At 47.0% G+C, this 22,672-nt stretch overlaps 1 protein-coding gene across 2 annotated transcripts in view; it reads left to right on the top strand.

The window, feature by feature from the left end:
* Window positions 1-22,672, top strand: part of LOC110257749 (uncharacterized) — a 643,664-nt gene that overhangs the window by 420,577 nt on the left and 200,415 nt on the right. Inside the window, exon 2 of one of the 2 annotated variants that reach the window (XR_014835878.1) lies at window positions 20,871-21,150. The exons of the other annotated variant lie outside the window; for it this stretch is intronic. The gene's annotated coding sequence lies outside the window, so the exon portion shown is untranslated. The remainder of the gene's footprint in view (window positions 1-20,870; window positions 21,151-22,672) is intronic. 2 annotated transcript variants of the gene reach the window in all.

The raw sequence follows: 22,672 nt of genomic DNA on the forward strand, positions 1-22,672 counted from the left end.
TTGCTCAGTGGGTTAAGGATCCGGCACAAGGTGCCACAAAGTGGAGCGTAGATCACAGACACAACTGGTATCTGGTGTTGCTGTGGCTGTGGTGTAGGTCGCAGCTGCAGCTCCAATTTGACCTCTAGTCTGGGAAAATGGCACAGGTGTGGCCTTAAAAAGAAAAAAATAGCTGAGCAAAGCTACCTCCACAGAATAACAACTGGGAGGGCTACGCTGATGACAGAATCAGGACAGGACAACGAAAGCTGGACTGAGTAGCTAAATTAAATAGTATCAATTGAAGCTGCATCAGCAGTGCAATGTACCTGTCCCTGGGCTTCCAGGCTGGTGAAACTTGCTCTCTCGAGTGGGGAAGCGGGTGAGTTCTCCACTGCTCTGCGCTAGCCATACCCCACCCGGGGGGACCAGTGTGTTCAATTCTGGCTGCTACACTGGGCTGTCGAATGGGATAATATATATTGCAAAATTTTCTGAGAGCGCTCAGAAACACCTAGAAGCATCCAAATGAGAAAAGGTTGAGAGAGGAGTGAACTGGCCTGGAGATGACCAACCTTAGTGCACAGGGCTGCCTCAGAACACCGGGGGGGCGTGAAGTCTGTGAGGCCCAGCTAGGAATGGCCGGAAGGCGCAGTACAGAACAGCGAGAGCTTTCCAAATAGAGGACAGCTTGCCCCACATGACAGTGATTTGTTCATCCCTGGAGGTCCTCGAGCGGGCCATCCGCTTGGCTGGGACGCTGAAGCGGGGATTCAGATGTCACCTGGATGTGACCCTGAGATCCATGGCCCATGACACTGTTCAGCATGTGGAAATAGTAGAGGGTCTGGTCTGGGGCGTTCATCTATAGCTTCTAGATGACTAGATACAGCGATGCGTATCTCTAATGTGCGATTCAGAAGGAAATGTGGAAAACTTAGGCAGTGTACATCTTTCACCCCAAAGGAAGGACACAGAGACATCCTGTGACCTTCTCAGATCCAAAGAAGCTAGCGTGGTCCTGACTAAGGGCGACATGGTCGTCGGATTTTCGGCAAAAGCACGCTCCTGTGCGATGCCCCCTCTGGGGGGCTTACCTCCTCATCTGCTGTGCCCTTTCGTAGTCTAGGTCCTTCCATCCTCCCCACGTGAACTGCAATTGAAGTGCTGACGAGCTTGAAGAAAGTGATCAAAAGTAGAGTGAATGGTGCTGCTGTGAACATCGGGGTGATGTATCCTTTTGAATGAACCCTTTCTCTGGATATATGCCCAGGAGAGGATTGCTGGGTCACATGGTGGCTCTGTATTTAGTTTTCTGAGGACCCTCCGTACTGTCTTCCACGGTGGCTGTGCCAACTGACATTCCCACCAACAGTGAAGGATGGTTCCCTTTTCTCCACACTCTCTCTAGCATTTGTTATTTGAAGACTTATTTTTTTGTTGCTGTTGTCTTTCTAGGGCCAAACCCGCAGCATATGGAGGTTCCCAGGCTAGGGGTCGAATCGGAGCTGTAGCTGCTGGCCTATGACACGGCCACAGCAACGCCAGATCTGAGCCACGTCTGCGACCTACACCACAGCACATGGCAAGGCCAGATCCTTAACCCACTGATCAGGACCAGGGATGGAACCTGCATCCTCGTGGATGCTAGTCAGATTCGTTTCCACTGAACCACAACAGGAACTCCATTTGTAGACTTATTAATGATGGCCATTCTGACTGGTGTGAGGTGGTACCTCATTGTAGTTTTCATTTGCATTTCTCTAATAACTAAGCTCACAGACATAGACAAAAGACTTGTGGTTGCCAAGGTGGAGGGGAGAGAGAGTGGCACGGATGGGGAGTTTGGGCTTGGTACATGCAAACTATTCCATTTAGAGTGGATAAGCAACAAGGTCCTACTGCATAGCACAGGGAACTATATCCAGTCTCTTGGGAAAGAACAAGATGGAAGATAGTGTGAGAAAAGAATGTGTGTGTGTGTGTGTGTGTGTGTGTGTGTGTGTGTGTGTGTGTGTGAATGACTGGGTCACTATGCTGGACAGCAGAAATTGGCACAACACTGTACATCAACTAGACTTAATTTTTTTTAAAAAAAGTAGATCGAAACTCACTGTCAACAAGAATGTTCTGTGTGGCTTGGTTGAGGAACATTCGAGAGTTTTGACATCAGGAATTGCTCTGAGTTTCAATGCCCTGGGAAATCGTCTTTCAACCTCCTTTGTCCCTGAGAAATGTCCATCAGAGACTTGCTGCAGTTTTGTGTCTCGTCCTGGAAACTGGTACCCCCTCCAGATGTGATAGTGCTTGCTTGCTCACCAATGGTAACACTCTTTGGATGGAAATAGCCATTTATACTGGTGACATATGATCTTCTAATTTTGGGGGATGATTTTTTAATTTTTTCTTCTACTCTGGGTCCAAGAGTGCTTTGTAAAAATGGTGAAATTGGGTTCTTTCAGACAAGGGTGACATGGAGCATTTTTTTTCCAACTGCAGGAAAGTTGGGAAACAGTGGTTGATCTATTGGGACTTAAACTGGAGTTAGTCTTTTCAGTCGCTATTTTTGGTTTACTTCTTTACACTGCTGGTTTAAATCTGTCTCAGGAGTTCCCACCGTGGCTCAGTGGTTAGCGAACCCAGCTAGCATCCATGAGGACGTGGGTTCGATCCCTGGCCTCGCTTAGTGGATTAAGGATCCGGCGTTGCCTTGAGCAGTGGTGTAGGGTCAAAGACCTGTCTCAGATTCTGAGTTGCGGTGGCAGTGGTGTAGGCTGGCGACTACAGCTCCCTTTGGACCCCTAGCCTGGGAACCTCCATATGCTACGGGTGCAGCCCTAAAAAAAAAAAAAAATCTGTCTTAAAGGTACAAGTAGCATGGGGTGTAACAACATCTGGAACATGGTAGAAAGTGGGCTAAAAAAGAGAACAAATGATTCTTCATTCTATAGAAATACCGCTTAATGAGTGAGCTGACCAGCATGGCTCTCCGGTATTGTTAGACCTGTGGGGAGCCTTAGAGAAAGTCTAATCCTACCCCCTCACTTTACACCAGAGGCCCTGAGTGGAACTGAGCTAGGTTCTCAAGGGCTAATGAAGGGCAGACCTCAGGGTGTAGGTACTCTTTCCACTACACCAGGAAACCCTGTGTGGCTCAATGGGATTAGCAGCATCTTGGGAGCCCTGGGACGAAGGTTCGATTCCCGGCCCAGCACAGTTAAGGATCTAGCATTGCTGCAGCTGCAGCTTAGGTTGCAATTGCAGCTTGGATCTGATCCCTGGCCGAGGAGCTCCATATGCCTTGGTGCAAAAAAAAAAAAAAAAAAATCACACATTTGCGATAGAACAGGCCAATGACTCTATCAAGATGTGTGGTTTGAATAATAACAGCCACTGCCTATCATGTACTTTATGTGTGTTATCTCATTTAGTGGGTCACGATATGTAATAAGGAATCTATTGGTTGATGTTTTGACTACTGACAGCTTCTAAGCCTCTCCTGCTTCCCATTGTTCCCCACATCTGGGCAAGCTGATGGGAAAGCTTGGGTGGCCCCACTTTTAGCTCCTGGCAGGAGATGCAAACCACACAAGGCCCCGCCCACCAGTGGGAGCCATCACCTTTGCCCACCCGTAACCACTGTCAAAGCCCCTGTCCAGTCTTCTCTCTTTGCTCCCCTACACCATTTTTGGACCAGCGTGGGAAGCCTGCCCTGCTCTCCCCAGAAAGAAACCCGTTATGTAATGAATAAACTTTTCCCACCCTCTCGGTGTGTATCTGGCAGCATCAGCCTTGACACGGCCACCAGATTTGGGGCGGGAGCCCCCAGCACCACTCTGAGGTATGCACTGTTATAAACAGCATGTTACAGATGCGACAACTGAGGAATAGAGAGGTCAAAGTAATGCACAGGGGCTGTGAAAAAGCTCACGAAATTACGGAAACCACCCTGAAAATCAATATACTGCTAAGATTTTCACTCAGACCTACCTAAGAATGGTCTACGGCTGGCACGTGCTATTGAAATGTAAGCAACGGTTCTAAGGTGAATCTTGGACTTCTAGTTAAAGTTCCTACCCAGAGTCACACAGCTAGGAAGTGATGGAGCTGGGATTGAAAGCCAGGCCTGAACATCTTAAACTAAGATCTGCCTGACAGCAAAGTCTGTGCTCTTTCTACTGTAGCAGGAGAGTAAACCTAGGTTTCATGAAGCTGTGGAAAGGCTATATATAGAAGCATCACATCATGGTGTACACCAGACACTGTGCTGTGTTTTTTTTTTTTTCTCTTTACAGCCACCCCTGGGTCCTTAACCTGCTGTGCCACAATGGGAACTCCTGTGCTAAGTTTTGTATTGAATCTTTTTACAACTCTGCAAAGTCAATACCATTATTATCTGCATTTTACAGATAAGGGAAGTGGAGGCTCAGAGAGGTTAGGAAACCTGCCCAAGGCCACACAGCTAGAGTCACTGGCTTGGGAAGCTCCTTGGGGTGATACTTTAGAGGTCATAGTCTAATGTTTGTTTGGAATGTAGGCATTTTGGATCCTAGATCTGTAATAATAAAGGTCAAATTTTCCATGGATTGAATGATAAGCTCTTTATGTGCACCGCCCTAGTTAAACTTAAAGCAGCAACTTAACAAAAGCACTGCTTTTAGTTCCCATCATGGCTCAGCGGTTGGTGAACCGGACTAGAATCCCTGAGGACACGGGTTTGATCCCTGGCCTGGCTCAGTGGGTTAAGGATCCAGCATTGCCGTGAGCTGTGGTATAGGTCGAAGATGTGGCTCAGATCTGGCGTTACTGTAGCTTTGGTGTAGGCCGGTGGCTACAGCTCCGATTCGACCCCTAGCCTGGGAACCTCCATATGCCGCGGGTGTGGCCCTAAAAAGAACCCCCTCCCCCAAAAAAGTACTGCTTTTATCCCCGTTTTACAGATGAGTCACGTGAGTCTCAGAGAGGTTAGCAAAACAGGTTCGAGAAAAGCCAGCTCATGTATGGACCTGGGGAGGAGCTGAGCTTTGAAGTCTGGCTTGTAGTTTGAGCCTCGGTTATCTCCTCTGCCCTCTGGAAGGACACAGCATCTAGCCAGGACCGAGCCATATCTTTAGGGTTTTAAACCACCAGCAGCTGCCCTGCCACGGCCCTCCCCCCATCAGCACCTCCTGAGCTGTTGCAGCCTATTCCTCCCCAGCACCTCCTGTCAGATTCCTCGTTCTGGCTGATTTCAGGGCCTGGCATTGCCGTTGCTGCTGCAGCTGCTCAGGCAGCACATGCTGCGAGTCCCTGTTATCTCTGGGGCCGGGACGCTCGTTTTGGTATGTTAAGGATGTATTCGGTAGAAAAGGGAAAGCAGAACCTTTGGCTGCCCGTACATTTCTCCTGGCGCATCTCCTGTCGTTGGTAGCCCTGGAAATGGAAATCCACTTCGCCAGAAAGGAGAGGGCTGGGGGGACGCAGAGACCACAGGGGGGGTGGCCGAGCGCGGTCCTTTGAGACTCCTAGGCTCCTGCGAGGTCGGCCCTTCCACAAAAACCCAACGGTTTCATCCCATTTCTTTAGCCAGGACTAGAATGTGATTCTCACCATCTTACCGTGAAGAAAGTTCATGTTCACGCAAGCTGGAGAAAGCCCTAGGACTCAGGCAGACCCAAAGAGGGAAAGCCGCCTGCAGTCATTATTAACCGTCTGTTTTCCTCACCTGCAGAGAAGCCGAGCTTCCAGAGGGCAGCAGGGCGCCCGAAGGTACCCCGTGGAAGTAGAAAGAGCCCTGGAGCTGGGGTGAGCAGGTCTGGCTAAGCGCTGCCACCTCAGCAGCATGACCTTGGGCAAACCTCTGCCTTCTCGGGCCCTTCACGTCCTTCCTCATTTGAACTTCGGTGATGGATGCTCTTTTCTCTTTTAAACACTTCGCACAGCTCGAGCATTGTTTGATTTCACTGGAGAAAATGACAGTCCTTGATCCAGGGCCTCATGCTATGTGCCTGGCCCTGTGCAGATTCCCCGAATCGAGCTCCGTTCCCAGAGCTTGGGGCACAGAAAGGCAGGGAGAGTCAGGGCAGGCGTCCCAGAGGAGGTGGCTCTGCACTGCGCCGTGAGGGACGAGGGGTGAAAACCACTGGCAGCAAGAGGAGCACGCACTGTTCTGGATCACCTGAAAGTGCCAAAGGGACAAAAGGAACCTGGCTCATTTCCGGGCACCTGGGAGCCCCAGGAAGTCTGGTGTTGCTGTCGGGAGGTGCGTGAAGGTGGGAAGTGAGACTACAGAGCTAAGAAGCCAAGGACAGATGGTAGAGGGCCTTGCACGGCATGCCAAGGAGCTTGGGCTTTGTCCTGTAGGCAGCACAGGTTGCCGACAGAGGTTCTTTAGAAGTGAGATTGCTCTCTTTTTTCCCTCTTTTTTTAAAAAATTAAAATACGGTTCATTTGCAATGTTGTGCCAGTTTTAGAAATGGGATCGCATAATCCGACGGTTCCTTGGGACCCCCACCCACATCTCGGATGACCCGGAGGCCTGGAGACCAGTTAGGATGCTAGAGCACAAGCGACGGTCCGGACAAAGGACAAGGGCCCTCTGGTGGATGAGGATCTCCACTTCCTGCTACTCACGCCCTGTGTCACCCCTTCCCCTGGAAGCCAGCTGCCATGTCGTGAACTGTCGCGTGGAGAGGCCCAGATGGCAAAGAACTGATGTCTCTGGTCAAAAGCCAGCTGAGGACCAGAGGCCTGTTTGCGGCCACTGGAGCGAGCTGGGAAGTGGATCTTCTGAGGCAGGCCGGCAACAACCATATCAGTGACCCCAGAAGCAGATCCTAGCCCAGTGGCTCCTTGAGACACCTGTACTCCCAACAACACCTTGACTCCAGCCAGCTGAGCCCAGCCTGGATTCTTAGTGACGGAAACGGTGAATGATTGGTGTTTGTTGTTTTATATGCTGCTAACATTTAGGGTGATTCCTTATATAGCCATGGATAAGGAACAACAAGCCCCATCTAAGGCAATGAGAATGAAGAACAGATTGATTCCAGAAATGTTAGGAAGCTGGCGGAGGGGTGGGGAGCTTAGAAATCTCTAGGCAGACATGGGGGCTGTTGAATTGAGATGGCCAATAGAATAGAAGGTGTTGGTTTGGGGAGGAAAATGATGAGGTAGTTTGTTCCATTCAGTGTTTGAGGGACCGGGGGACAACACACCAGTAAGTATGCTCCAGAGGCAGTCGGATCCAGAGGCCCACCTGCCCAGGAGGCCCAGTCTGAGGCCCAGGAAAATGACTGACCTTTTGGGAATATCAATGGAGGGTCAGCTCAGAAAGTGCAGAGACCACGTCTAGAACTCTGGAGATGTTCAGTAGTTAAGAGACTGTTCTTTATCATCAAACAAGTACTGGTCTGTGTGTGTGTGTATGATCTATCTTCTCCCAAGCCCATTCTAAAATACTTTGCTTTCTGGAAATCCCGTTGTGGCTCAGCGGAAAAGAATCTGACTAGCATCCATGAGGATGCAGGTTCGATCCCTGGCCTCGCTCAGTGGGTTAAGGATCTGGCGTTGCCATGACCTGAGGTATAGGTTGCAGACGCAGCGTGGATCCCTCGTTGCTGTGGCTGCAGCGTAGGCCAGCGGCTACAGCTCTGATTCGACCCCTAGCCTGGAAACTTCCACATGCCACAGGTGTGGCCCTAAAGAGCAAAAAAGAAACAACCCCTCCCCCCGCAAAAAAAGCTTCGCTTTGCAGCCATATTTGCATCCCAGTTTTACCTCACTAAAGACTCCAAACATGAGTGAATCCCCTTTCAGGTCTAACTGAGCCCTCTCCCAATGCCAAGTTCCAGGTGGGAGACTGCTAAGCAAATCTGCTGTTGCTTTGCACTGCTTGTAATTATCGGCAACATCTCTGGAGTTTATATGTTGTTTACACACTCAGTCTAATTTATACTTTGCAAAGAAATCATGTAAAGTAACATAGCAGGAGAGCTTTTTACAGTAAGAAATGCAGTACATGGAAAGTTGAGAAGATGTCAAGTTGACCGGGAGATCTTTTTCAGGGCTTGGCGGTGGTGAGAGTGTTTCTAGCTAACCTGCAGAATGTAAACAGAGCCTGCAGACAGACTGAAAGACAGCTCTATCAGCTCTGCTGGAGGTGTTGACACTACTATCCTACCCAGGGTGTGAGTACAGAAGCTTGTTACCATTCCAGTGTTGCTGAACTGCTTAGGGCTTTTGACATTACAGATATCCTAATTCTTGCACATAGAGACTAGTAGAAGAATCTTAAAGTTAGAAGGCACCTTAGAGGTCTTTTTAGAATAGAGGGCATACAGAAAAAGAGACCAAAGATAAAATGAAAAGACAACCTATGGACTGGGAGAAAATATGACCAACAAGGGATTAATCTTCAAAGTATACAAACAGCTCACACAAAAAACAAACAACCCAATCAAAAAAATGGACAGAAGACCTAAATAGACGTTTCTCTAAAGAAGACATACGGATGGCCAACAGGTACATGAAAAGATGCTCAACATTGCTAATTATTAGAGAAATGCAAACCAAAACTATAATGAGCTATCACCTCACACCAATCAGAATGGCCATCCTTAAAAACTCTACACATAATAAATGCTAGAGAGGGTGTGGTGAAAAGGGAACCCTCCTACACTGTTGGTGGGAATGTAAGCTGATGCAGCCACTATGGAAAACAGCGTGGACTCCTAAAAATAGGGGGTTCCCATCATGGCTCAGCGGAAATGAATCTGACGAGTATCCACGAGGACACAGATTGAATCCCTAGCCTTGCTCAGTGGGTTAAGGATCCAGCGTTGCCTTGAGCTGTAGTGTAGGTCACAGACGTGGCTCAGATCCCACATTGCTGTGTCTGTGAAGTAGACTGCCAGGTAGAGCTTCAATTCAACCCCTAGCCTGGGAACTTCTATATGCTGCAGGTGAGGCCCTAAAAAGACAACAACAACAACAAAACTAAAAATAAAATTACCATTTGACCCAACAATCCCACTCTTCGGCATATGTCTAGAGAAAACTCTAATTTGAAAAGATACATGCAAGCCAATGTTCATTGCAACACTATTTACAATAGCCAAAACATGGATGCTACCTAAGTGTCCATCAAAAGATGAATGAATAAAGAAGATATGATACACATATACAATGGAATATTACAGCCATACAACAGAATGAAATAATGCCATTTGCAGCAACATGGATGAACCTAGAGATTATCATGCTAAGTGAAGTAAATCAGACAAACATATAATATATCACTTATATGTGTAATCTTAAAAAAATGATACAAATGAACTTATTTATAAAACAGAAATAGACTCATGGACTTCCAAAACACACTTATGCTTACAAAAAGGAAAATGTGGGGGGGAAGGGATGGATTGGGAGTTTGGAATTGGCATAAACACTCTATTGTATACGGAATAGATGGTCAATGGGGACCTGCTAGCACAGAGAACTCTATCCAATATTCTGTAATAACCTATATGGGAAAAGAATCTGAAAAAAATGGGTATGTGTATATGTATAACTGAATCACGTTGTTATACAGCAAAAATTATCACAGCCTTGTAATTCAGCTATAATTTAATAAAACGTTTTTGGAATTTTTTTAAAAGAACGGAATAATGCCATTTGCTGCAACATGGATGGACCTAGAGACTGTCATATTAAGCGAAGTCAGAAAAAGACAAATATCATATGATATCACTTACGTGGAATCCAAAAAAATGGATATAAATGAACTTATTTGCAAAACAGAAATAGAGTCAGAGACATAGAAAACAAACTTATGGTTACCAGAGGGGATAGCAGGGGAAAGGGGAGACAAGTAAGAGTTGGGAATAAACCAAAACCAGACAAAGATACTACCAAAAAAGAAAATTATAGGCCAATATCTTTGATGAATATAGATGCAAATATTCTCAACAAAATTTTAGCCAACTGAATCCAACAACATATAAAAAAGATCATACACCATGACCAAGTGGGATTCGTTACCACTGCACCACAACGGGAACTCCTTGAAGTCCTTTTTTAACACCTTCATGTTTGTCCTTTTACTGTTCCTTGTGTTTAATAGTCACTTTTGCAATAGTGATTCCCTTTTAGATTTGTATACGGGCTTATTTAAGTGATTGCGATTTCCTCCATCCTGTTTCTTCTTACTTCTTTTTTATTTAGAGAAATCCTTTCAGTATTTCTTTTAGAATGGGTTTTGTATTGCTGTACTCTTTTAGTTTTTCTTTGTTGGAGAAATTCTTTATTTCTCCTTCTATTTTAAATGATATTCTTGCTGGATAGAGTATTCTAGGCTGCAAAGTTTTCCCTTTTAGAATTTCGAATATATCTTGCCACTCTTTTCTGGCCTGTAGAGAAATCAGCTGATAGCTTTATGGGGGTTCCCTTATAATTAATGCATTATTTTTCTCTCACTGCCTTTAGAATCCTCTCTTTATCTCTTACTTTTGCCATTTCTATTATAGTATGCCTTGGGGTAGGCCTATTTGTGTTCAACTTGTTTGGGGCCCTCTGTGCTTCCTGTATCTTGATAGCTGTTTCATTTAGATTTGGAAAGTTTTCAGACATAATTTCTTCAAATATATTTTCAATCACCTTTTCTTTTTCTTTTCTTTCTGGAATCCCTGTTATGAGTAGTTTGGCCCACTTCATATTATCCCATAGATCTTTTATATTGCTTTCATGTTTTTTCATTTGGTGTTCTCTCTGCTGTCCTGATTGGATGATTTCCATTATTCTATCTTCCAAGTCACTAATTCGTTCCTCTGCATTATTCATTCTGCTCCTTAGTGTCTTTAACTCAATTTGCATCTCTGCAAATGAATTTTCTAATTTTTCTTGGCTCCTCCTTATATTTTCTAGTTCTTTTCTAAAGTAATCTGCTTGCTATTTATATCCACCCTTAAGTCCTTCATATTCACCCTTTAGTCCTTCCGTATTTTCACTATCTCCTTTTTGAACTCAGTGTCTATCAGACTGTAGTTTTCTGTTTCATTGTTTGAATTCTCCTGTTCTTTTCACTGGGAATGGTTCCCAAGCTTCTTCTTTTCACTTATATATTTCTTATTCTGTGAGTTTAGGGGAACCAACTACTGTAGTCTCGGAGGTCTATTTCTTTTTTTTTTTATTTTTTTTATTTTTTTAATCTTCTTATTTTATTACCATACAGTTGATTTACAATGTTGTGCCAATTTCTGCTGTACAGCAAAGTGACCCTGTCACACATATACATACATTCTTTATTTTATCTTCCATCCTGTTCTGTGGCAAGAGACTGGACACAGCTCCAGTGCCGGACAGCAGGACGGAGGTCTATTTCTATGCAAGAGTGCCCCTTTGTATTTTGTGGAGGGTTACTATTTATTTTTGGTGTGAGAGTTTGGATATTTGCTGTCTCTTTCTTCAGTGTGAGCAGACTGTTTTCCCCTCGATAGGGTGCTGGGTGTGCTTCCAGGGAGAAGGAGGCAATGGGCAGGGCTAGTAGTCAGTGCCTGCTTGCTGGGCTCTTGGCAGTAGCAAGGACCTGCAGGAAGGTGGCACAGGCTACTCCTAGTTGTAGAGCCCTGGGAAGTGGTAATGAGCCTCAGGCAGATTTAGGCAGTGCCTGGAGCACTTGGCAGTGACAGCGGCAGGGTGTGTGAATACCTAGGGGAGTGAGAGCAACAATGGGTGGTGTTTGGTCGCAGTGCCATCCTCTGTGGTGCCTCTGAGGTGATTGGGGCTGCAAGTGGTGCCTGTTCACAGACCCCTAGTGATGGCAGTCCACGCCCACCTCTGGAGTCAGATAACTGCAGTAGTTTGCCCCCACCACCTATAGACCACACAAGAAGCACCCCGTCCTGCTTAGCCCACACAGGAGGTGTTGCACAGGCTGGTCCTAGTGGCAGGGTCCTGGGAAGTGACAGTGTTCAGGCATGTGTGGGCACTGCCCAGAGCATTTAGCAGTGGCAGCAGCAGGGCAGGTGTGTTCCCAGGGGAGTAAGAGCAACATCAGGTGGTGCTCAGTTGAAGTGCTCTCTTTTTCGCTGATCTCTGAGGTGACTGGGCCACAGGTGGAGCCTGTTCACAGACCCCTGGTGGTGGCGGGCCATGCCCATCTCTCGTTTCTGAGATGACCGCTGTGGTTTGTCCCTGCTGCCTCTTGATCACGCAAAAGACACCACAACACACTTAGCCCCCCACTGCCCTTAGCCCACACGATAGGTGTCCAGCCACCTCTAGCCTGCGCAAGAGGCACCTGGTCTCCTGTAGCCCAAGCAAGTGGCCTCTCGCCACCTGTAGCCTGCACCAGAGGTGCCCCGTCCTTTGAGAGTCCCCCATGCTCAGGGAGATTCCTATGGCGGTCTGCCCCTCCTCTTCCCCCCCTCCCCAACAACAGCACCTTGCTTCTCCTATGGGCCCAGACTTCCTCTCAGGTTCCCTTGGCTGTGGCGTTCGGCTCCCCAGCCAGTGGCGCACCAATCCCTAGCCTCTTAGGCTGTCTCCACACAGCCAACCCTAGTCCTCTCCCCAGAACTGATCTCCGGAGCCTGAGTCTCAGCACCCAGCCCCCACCTGTCTCAGGCTGTGGTGTCCCAGCCGGTGGTTCAGATGATCTGTGCGGCTCTCACTCTGCTTTGCTGTTCTCAGTCCAGCTGCTGCGCTTTTCTCGGCGACTTCGAGGTCCCTCCGTCTCGGTGGATCTACCTGTTGGTTAGGTGGCTTCCCAGGATTTCCTTTTCTCTTTCACAGTTCCCTTTCAGGAGCACTAGTCCCATCCTGATTCCTTTTCTCTCTCTCTCTCTTTTTTTCCTTTTGTTCTACCCAGTTACGTGAAGAGTTTCTTGCCCTTTCTGGAGGTTTAAGTTCTTCTGCCAGCATTCAGTAAATGTTCTGTGTGAATCATTCTACATGTAGATATGCTTTTTTGATGTGTTTGTGGGCGAAGGTGAGCATGACACCTTACTCCTCCACCATCTTGATCCTTCTCCCTCAATGTCTTGTCATAACCTATAATGGAAAAGAATCTGAAAAATAGTATATATACATACATATACAACTGAATCACTCTGCTATACATCTGAAGCTAACACAACATTATAAATTAACTATAATTCAATGGAAAACTATTAAAAGAATAGCGTGCACAGGCTAAATCTGAATGTTTCAAACTGTGTACTTGCAAATAATCCATGATATTTCAATTGAGCAATTAATAAAGCAACAAATGGAGAGAATTCTTTTCAAGTGAGCAATATCAGTAGATGAATTGGCTTTTATGACCATACAAAACCACATTAAATTTGATGGAGCAGTGGTTCACTTGAACAAAAGTGATACAAATGATTGTGGTTGTGTACAGAATCATATAGCACCAAACTAAAGTCACATGTAAAACTTCATCCTCTTCTCTTTAAAAGGTTAAGAACTTAGACTCCCTTTCCTGTGCTCTCTCTTGTTTATGCCACCTCCCTCTCTAGGCACCCCCACCCAAGGTGCAATAGAGATCTCTGTCTCTGGATGCTAACACTTCTCAGCCTCACGGCCACTGCACCAATTCAGATCTTTCTCTCTTGCCTGAAGCAAAATGAAACATGGTCTTGGCTAATCTCCCTACCTCCAGTCTCTTCTGTCTCCAGTGTGTCCTCCACGCTGCCGTCAGCTTGATCTTTATAGAGCACTGCCCAAAATCCTTTCTTGGTTCCCACCGAGTACAGGATCATAGACCTTCGTGTGGCATTCACGGCTCACAAGTAGGACTTTTTCTACGTCTTCAGCCTCGATTCCCACAACATCTCTCCATCCCCTTTCTCTGCAGCCTTGCTATTTACTTACGTACTTAATCATTTTCTTTTTTTGGCCACACCTGTGGTATATGGAGTTCTTGGGGCCAGGGATCAGATCTGAGTCACAGCTGCAACCTACGCTGCAGCTGTGGCAATGCCGGATCCTTTAACCCAGTGTGTCGGGTGGGTGTTCTGGTGATGGAGAGATGCCGCCGATCCGCTTGAGCCGCAGTGCGAACTCTAGCCTTGCTATTTAACCACGTGAAGTTCCCTGACTCCAGGGCCTATGACTGTCTTTTTCATGCTGTTCTATCAGTCTCAAATGTCCACCACTCCTTCTCTTCCTATAAAAGTCCTGCACACCGAAGAAGGTGCAGCTTAAATGATTTCTTCTCCAAGAAGCCCCTTCTTCGGCCCTTTCGCAGACCCTGGCTCTGTGGTAGAATGGCTCCCTTCATTCTGTGACAAGACATGGTCCCCTGTTGACTTTGTCTCTCCAACCCTGTATTGTGAGTCCTGTGACTTCCTGTTGCCCCCAGATCCTTGCACATTTCCTGACATATAGAATACCTTAAACATATTTATGGAATAAATAAATTGTTGGCTTTGGCAAAGGTTTTCGAACACATTTCAAAAGTCCCAGATTGTTTCATATTTAAATTAAAAATTCAGGAAATGTTTTGAATAATGTCTATTAAGTGTCATACATGGGTTTTGTTTTTTGGTTTTTTTCCTCATCAGGGATTTCCAAAATTCACATATATAAGGATATTGATAAAATCTAAGAGTAAAACATACATGGTTTTGTAAACTTCTGCTAAATTTCATTGACATTTCCATAGAAACTAACATATTTTAAAAATAAACAAGCTCTTAATTACTTTCTAAAAACAAGAGCCTTTTTGTCTCAATGGAGATTTCCTTTAACACACAAAACACTCACTTGTAAAATGAGTTTTGAGCAGAGTTGCTACCCCAAGAACTCAGCTGGAGATTTAATCTAGGTTTTTAGTAACTGAAAAGATTATTTTGTCTTTCTTTTGGTAATGATTTGCTTTTGTCTATCTACCCTCCAACTGAGAAGAGGTTCATGATCAAGGTGGCTAGAAACATAGTCGACCTTATTAAAGGCAGCTTGGGAGATAGTTGTAAAAGTCAATGAACAGAGAGGCAGGATACCTGAGTTCTGGTTCATTGATTCTGGCATTAACAAGCAAGTGACCTTGGCCTGTTCTAGTTGCTCCTGGCTGCAGTTTCCCTCAGTGTAAAATGAGGGTCCCTGATTGAATGATTTCTGAGAACTCTTCCTGTTCCAACCGCTAGGTTTGGAGAATGCATTTGGTTTTGAGGTGGCATCTGGTGTGTACAGCAGCCCTTAGGACTGGACACATTGCCTGCCAATCCATCTTTCTTCTCCTACCATCATGCATCAGGATGTGGTTTTTTTTAAAATAGCTGCTTTATTGAGATATAGTTCAATACCATAAAATTCATCCATGTGAAATACACAATTTCATGATTTTTAGTACATTTAAAAGAGTCTCGTGGGAGTTCCTCTGTGGTCTAGTGGTTAGTACTTGGCGCTTTCACTGCTGGCTGTGGCCTGGGTTTGATCCCTGGTCCAGGAACTGAGATCCCACATCAAGACGCTGCATGCTGCAGCAAAAAAAAAAAAAAAAAAAAAAAAAGAGTTGTGAGACCGCCATCCATCGTCACAATCACAATCAATTTTAGAACTTTTTCATCACCCCAAACGAAACCCTGTACCCATTAATAGGCACCCCATTTTCTCTCAATCCTGCCAGCCCTAGGCAACCACTGATCTACTTTCTGTCTCTGTGGATGAGCCTATTCTAGACAATCCCATAAATGGAGTCATATAATATGTAGTCTTTTATGACTGGCTTTTTTCACTTAGCATAACATTTTCAAGGTTCATCCATGTTGTAGTATGTCTCAGTACTTCCTTTCTTTTTTAAAAATACACTTTACTTTTTAGAACAATTTTAGATTTCTGAAAAATTGAGAATAAAGTACAGAGAGTTCCTATATACTGCCATAACCCGTTTCCTCTTTTATTAACCTCTTACAGGGTACATGTGTTACATTAATGTACCAATATTTATACATTATCACTAAATAAATGTATGCTTTCTGATTTCCTCAGTTTTTTTTTTTAACTGCTCCAGGATCCCATCCAGGATACCACATTACTTTTCCATAACATTGAATCATCAGGCCTCCTTAGGCTCCTCTTGGCTGTGACAGTTTCTCAGACTTTCCTTGTTTTTAAATGACTTTGACAGTTTTGAGGATTGCTGGTCAGATATTTTGTAGTGTATCCTCAATGAGAATTTGTCAGATGTTTCTCTCATGATTAGATGAATTATGGGTTTGAGGGAGGAAGACCACAGAGGAAAACCGCTGTTTTTATCACATCAAGGTACCTAGATCAATATGACTTATCACTGCTGATGACTTTCATCTTCTGGCCGAGGTTAGACTTCTCCGCTGCAGAATTGCTCTTTCCCTACTATTCTCTTTGGAAGGTAGTCCATCTGAGTAGCCCACACTTATGGGGTGGAGAGTTATGCTCCACCTCCCTGAAGCCAGAGTATTTACATAAATTATTTAGACCTGTGTACAGAAAGTCTCTTTTATGTGTTCTTTTTTACGTGTCCTCTCATTTATGTGTTTACTTAATTATTCATTTATATCAGTATGGATGCATGCTTTTTTTTTTTTTTTTTTTTTTAAGGGCTGAACCGGAAGCATATGGAAGTTCCCAGGCTAGGGGTCAAATCAGAGCCACAGCTGCCGGCCTACCCGACAGCCTCAGCAACGTGGGGTCCGAGCCATGTCTGTGACCTACACCACAGCTCATGGCAACACGGGATCCTTAACCCACTGAGCAAGGCCGGGGATTAAACCCACACCCTCATGGATACCAGTCGGGTTCGTTACTGCTGAGCCACAACTTTGGGTTATAGTCTAATACTACTTTATGCATTTTGTTGCTCAAATTGTTCCAGATTTGCTTAATAGGAGCTCTTTTACGTGGCTCCTGTGTCCCTCTGACACACTCCCATTATTGTGGCCCTTCCTTCCTTCCTTTCTTCCTTCCATCCTTCCTTCTTTCTTACCTTTCCTTACTTTTTGGCTCTGCAGGATGTTCCAGACTCATTTTATATATTTCTGGCCCCAGTCCTAGGAGCAGCCATTTTCCCAAAGATCCCTGGTTCCTTTTGTTGGAGAATGATATTGGAAACGAAAGGTCTGGATTCTAGATGTGTTTGTTGCTATTGGGATGTCACTGTTTCTAGGCCTTCGCATCAGTTGACAGAGCTTAGTGGTACATGTGTGTATACCAACCTTGTCTATATATCCAAGTCCGCAATTTCTCTTTATCGCAGAATAATACTCCACTGTATACGTACACCACATGGTATTCACCCATTAATCAGTTAATAGACAATTGGGTTGTTTCCACTTTGGGGCTATTATGAATAATGCTGCTCTGAATATCAGTGCACACTTTTTTGAGTGGATATATGTTTCAGTTATCTCTAGGAGTAGAATTGCTGGGTCATATGGTAACTCGATGTTTAACCTTGCGAATAATTGTCAGACTGTTTTCCCAAGTGGCTTTGCCACTTTACATTCCCACTAGCCCAATATAAGGATTCAAATTTTGCCACATCCTCAGCAACACTTGTCACTGCCTTTTTTTTTTTTTTTCTTTTTTTTTGTCTTTTTAGGGCCTCACCTGCAGCATATGGAAGTTCCCAGGCTAGGGGTCGAATCGGAGCTATAGCTGGCGGCCTACACCACAGCCAGAGCAACGCGGGATCCAAGCCACATCTGCAACCTATACCACAGCCTCACGGCAACGCCGGATCGTTAACCCACTGAGCAAGGCCAGGGATCGAACCTGCGTCCTCATGGATGTTAGTCAGATTCGTTTCCACTGAGCCATGACAGGAACTCCCCTTTGCTCATTTTTAATTGAGTAATTTTTTTATTATTGAGTGAGTTTTAATTCTTTATTTAGTCATGATGCAAGCCCCTTAGATACATGATTCGTACATATCTTTCCTATTCTGTAAATTATTTCTTCACTTTGTTGATGGTGCCCCTTGAAGCAAAAGAAAAAAAGCTTAATTTTGATGAAGTATACTTTATTTTTTCTTTTGTGTTTAGGTTTTGGTGTCTGTCATATGATCTGTTCATTTTGAATGGTGATGTTTTAGTTTGCCTTCTTTCTATAGAAGAACTGGCCCCAGAAATGAGTAATTTCATTTGTGATGGTAGGAGATATAGACACTGACCAGAGAGCATTATCTCTCCCTTGAAGAGTCAATGGAGGCTCCTAAGACAGGTGATAATCATCCCTAACACATACCGCACAATGGCTGTGGGCCAGACACTGTGCTCAGCTCTCAAAACATCTTTTTTTTTTTTTTTGAATCCTCAAAAGAAACCAGAGACATTGTTGTTGTTCCCACTTGAGGCTCAGTGTACATGACGTCTTCAAGAGCCTACAGCTGGTAAGGGATGGAGCCAAGGTGACAGATTCAGTCTTCATGTTCACAAGCTTGCACTCATCCTGTTAGCAGGAAAGAAATTATGTCCCCTTTTTGCCCCTTTCATGGCCACCCCTTCAGGCTACGGAGTTCCCAGGCCAGGGATCAGATCCAAGCTGCACTTGCAACCTATGTCATAGCTACGGTAATGCCAGATCTTTAACGCACTGGGCCAGGCTGGGGATTGAACCTGCGTCCCAGTGCTCCAGAGATGCTGCTAATCTTGTTGCACCACAGCGGGAACTCCCAAGAAATTCTGTACTTTTGCTAGTAGATTTTTTGGGGGTCAGGAAATCTGTGCTTGATGTGAAGGTTCGGGGAAGTTCCACAGATGCAAAATAATTGTGCACCTTGCACCATAATCTTTGTGTGAGAAAATGACTGGACTTCAAAACGTGGAGTTCCCTGGTGGCCTAGCGGTTAAGGATCCATCATTGTCACTGCAGCAGCTTGGGTCACTGCTATGGCTTGGGTTCAATCCCTGACCCGGAAACTTCTGCAAGCTGCAGGCGTGGCCCCTAAAAATGTATTCAGATATGAAATCCTCAACAACAACGATCTGTTTATTCGACAAACATTTCTCAAGCGGGGGCCTGGTTGGGGTTGAAGGAGGGAGGAGTAGAAGTACATGGAATTGATCAGGCAAAGCTTTGGAGGAGGGGGGACATTTTTTTTCCAAGAGCAATCAATAGGAGGCCACCAGATTATGAGGAAGGGAAGTGACAGTGGTAGGATTTATGTTTGAAAAGTGGAGGGAGTGCTCTATGGACAGTGGGCTGATGAGGAGCAGAGTGGATGCAGGGAGAATAGGTCGCAGGCCAGGACCGTGGTCCAGCAAGCCGACGGCGGATGAAGATGGCGGGGATGGGGAGAAGGGACACAGCACCTTGTGTTCCACTCAGCTGCATGGATGCTGGTTGGGTGCGCATCTGGCCCCTCCTCTGCCTGGCCCAGGACCCAACCCCCGGGGCTGGCTCTCCACACCCCCCCCCCTCAAGAGGGCAGGAAGAGGTGCCCAGGCCCCTGGGTTTACGTGCCTTCTGGTTCCTCAGTGGCCCCTGCTTCCCGCTGCCCAAGCTGTTCAGCTTGGCTCCCAAGGAGGTCTTTTTCTCCAGTGAGTGGCTCTGAAGAATGACGGAGCCGTCACTAATCTGCTCCTGCTCCCGCTTTCTGAGGAGGGTGCTTGGCAGGGGGTTACTCTGGTGTGTTGGCTGCAGCCCCCAGCCCGGAGAACTAGGGAATTAGTGCTCCTGGGGCTCCCCGCCCCCTCCTCACCCCAAAACAATCGAGGGGAAGGCCTGAACTTTTCTTCTTTCATAAGGAGACACATGTCTGTATTTGTGATTGGGACCGAATGTATTTTAAAACTGCCTTTTCTGGTGATACCAGGAGTACAATCCTATCAGAAAATTGCACAGTACGAAGAAATAGAAGGAAGACTAACCCGTATTCAAAATACTACCCTGCATTTCTGTGTATTTTCCCAGTCATGTATACTTCTTTTTAAATAGGTCGTACATACCGAACATACTTTTTGTACATCTCACTCTTTTCAGTTTGTGTTGTAAGCGTTTCCCTTAACGCTTAAGCGTGTCGAGAAATCTCTGCACACACCATTTTTACTATCTGCAAAGTGGTCTTTTTTGGGACAACGTATTTTTCATGAGCTTTTCCTAGCTGTCCAACAGTTGGGTTGTGTGTGACTTTTACTGCGGCAAGGACGTCTGTGATGAACGTCTCTGTGCATAAATCTTTACCTGCATTTTGGATGCCCTCTCCGCCTGTAGATTCCTAGGAGGGAGCTCAGTGAGAGGAGTGGTATAGACGAACCGAGGAAAGACAATCTCTCTGTAGGCTAGAGAATTCCCACCAAAAGGTAACTATGCGGCTGTCAGGGGACGCTGAAAGACCGGCCCTTTCTCGCTCTGGAGGGACCCCGTGCTTCCCACCCACATCACTTCACCATTCGCCAGGCGGTGGCCACTAGGTGTCTGTGTCAGGAATTACCTCTTTTCTCCAGAGAGCCGGCTGGATGAAGGGCCTGAGAGGCAGCTGGGGCCAGGCTTTCATCGGCTTCTCTCCATCTTGGGGCAGGGCCGAGAGCCCTCCGGGGCTGGGAGTCTGGTTGCGCTGCGCAGCCAGAGAACCAGCCCAGCACCCGTGAGCGCTGTCATTTCCCCTTTAGGGGCCAGTTTCCTCCTATGGAAAAACTAGCGGGGGGAGGCAGGAGTTGGGGACGGACCAGATTTTGTTTTGTTACTGTGGCCGTTTTAAGCAGCAGAGCCCTTATTTCAAATTAAATTTTACCAGAACCCTAATCTGTAAGACAGATTAAGGGGCGACTGTCCCGCAAGAAGTGGGGGCGGGAGGAGGGGCTGCTCTAGTCTGAAAACTCTAGGCCAGTACAGTTCTCTCCCCTGTTGCTGAAGTTAACAAACGATTATCTTTCATCTGTATTTAAAGCCTCCAAATGTGCTGATTGATGAAATCCTTTCTCTTAAAGGCAATTTGGAAATCAGACAAAGTCGAGCACAAAGCCGTGGATACTGAGAGAGGGAGTGAGCAGTGTGTGAGACCGGCGGCAAGGGTGACCCTGGCACTTCTAAGAAGGCAGCAGCACAATGGACTCTTCGAAAGAAGCAGTGTCAGTTTATTCCCGCGTTGGCACCGCCCCCTCAGTGGGGCGGAATGGCTTGTTTTCACCCTCCCTTTCCTGGAGTCTTTCAGACCAAACTTGTGTCCACAATCGCTGGCAATCTGAACCCTGAGTAACCTACGGACAGGTATTTTGTGGAGGCCCAAACACTGTGAAAGATATGAATAGGGGGGTGGATGTGACAAGAGTTTCCTCCCGCCCCTGGGACCTGGAGCTCGGGGTGGGGGTGGGAGCAAGGAGGCTCGCCGACCCGGCAGCCGGTGGCTTGGCTCCAATCACTGCAGACCCGAGCTGCTCGGAGGGGCCCGAGGTCCGCGGCCCTGGGACGGGGAGAGGGGGCAGTGGCACCGAGGCCTCGCCTACGCCGGGACGCAGCAGGCCCGTGCATCCCCGCCGCGAGCCCTCGCACCCGCAGGGGTACGGTCGAGCGTGGGGTGCGGCGGGGCGGGGGAGGGGTGGCGCTGCCTTCCCCTGGGAGACCCGACCTTTCTCCGAGAGGCGTGGTGAGCTTAGCCTCCAGGATCCGCAGTGATGTGTAAAAAGCGGGCATGACCCCCGAAGCTGCGCAGAGCCCCCGCCCCTCCCCCCAGCCCGGCCCGGCTCGCAGGTGAATGGCCGGCCCGCACAAAGGAAGCCGGTAGGAAATGTGGAATTCGGGCCAATTTACGGGAGATCCTGTCGCCCAGAACCCAGCAGACCTCAAGCAAAGAAACCTGTGGTCTGAAGTGGATAAGGATAAAAACCAGTACACCAGGCCGAGCTTATTGGAAAGCCCGGGTTTAGTTATTCTGGGATAGCGAGGTAACAGGATTAGAGGGATTAAGGAAATCACCTCAAACAGCTGAGGAGGGGGTAAAAAAACACTGGTTCTGTTTGTTTTCTTCCTAGGCCCCAAACAGATACACTGGGGCCGTGTGGCCAGGCGCGAAACGAAAAGCCTTTGGGGGGCACAGTGGATACCCAAGGGTCAGGGATGGAGGGAGGGTGGGGGGAGGGAAGAGGTCGAACCCGAGGCTTGGGATGAGAGGGAGCCTCTTCTAGAAAAGGAGTCAGCGGACTGGGTTGACAAGTCCAAAAGAGAAAGCCATCGGAGGAGTTTGAGAGCGCCTGTAAGATCTCAGGTGGCCTGTAAAAAAACCCCACAAAACCAAAAAAACCACACCTTCCAGCCTTGAACGCTGGCTCCACTGCTTGAGCCATCTCGGCTGAAAGGTGCTCCTCTCCTGCGAGGGATTCCTGCAACCATTTATGTTTAAGAGGCTAATAGAGATTTCCGAAGGGTTTTCGTTTTGTAACTATTTCACCTGAGCTCCAGTGTCTTCCCGCCCGGGTGCACAAAGGTAAAGGTGCCCCTGTGGGGGCCGGTCTCCGCGGCGGCGGCCTCTCCCTGCCCCGCGTGGCCGTCGCCTCCGGCCCTCATCCCGCGACCGCTCGCCGCGAGCAACAAGTGCGTGGCCGCGGGGTGCTCGCTCCCCAGAGACGCTCCCGGGAAGACAAACCGCTTTCTCCTCCGAGTTTCAGCTGAAAATGTCGAGTGGCGCTGTTTGGGGGACCACCAGTAGTTGTAAAGAAACCATTTCAGAGCACGCTCGTCTCCCCCTCCCCCCCCGCAGGCCACCTTCCCCCCGCCCCGGAACGGGTCCAGGGCC

This window comes from Sus scrofa, chromosome X, assembly GCF_054392235.1.
Source record: "Sus scrofa isolate SSC_HxYL_T2T_F1_AM1 chromosome X, Sscrofa_HxYL_maternal_Yorkshire_Landrace_v2.0, whole genome shotgun sequence".
NCBI lineage: Eukaryota > Metazoa > Chordata > Mammalia > Artiodactyla > Suidae > Sus > Sus scrofa.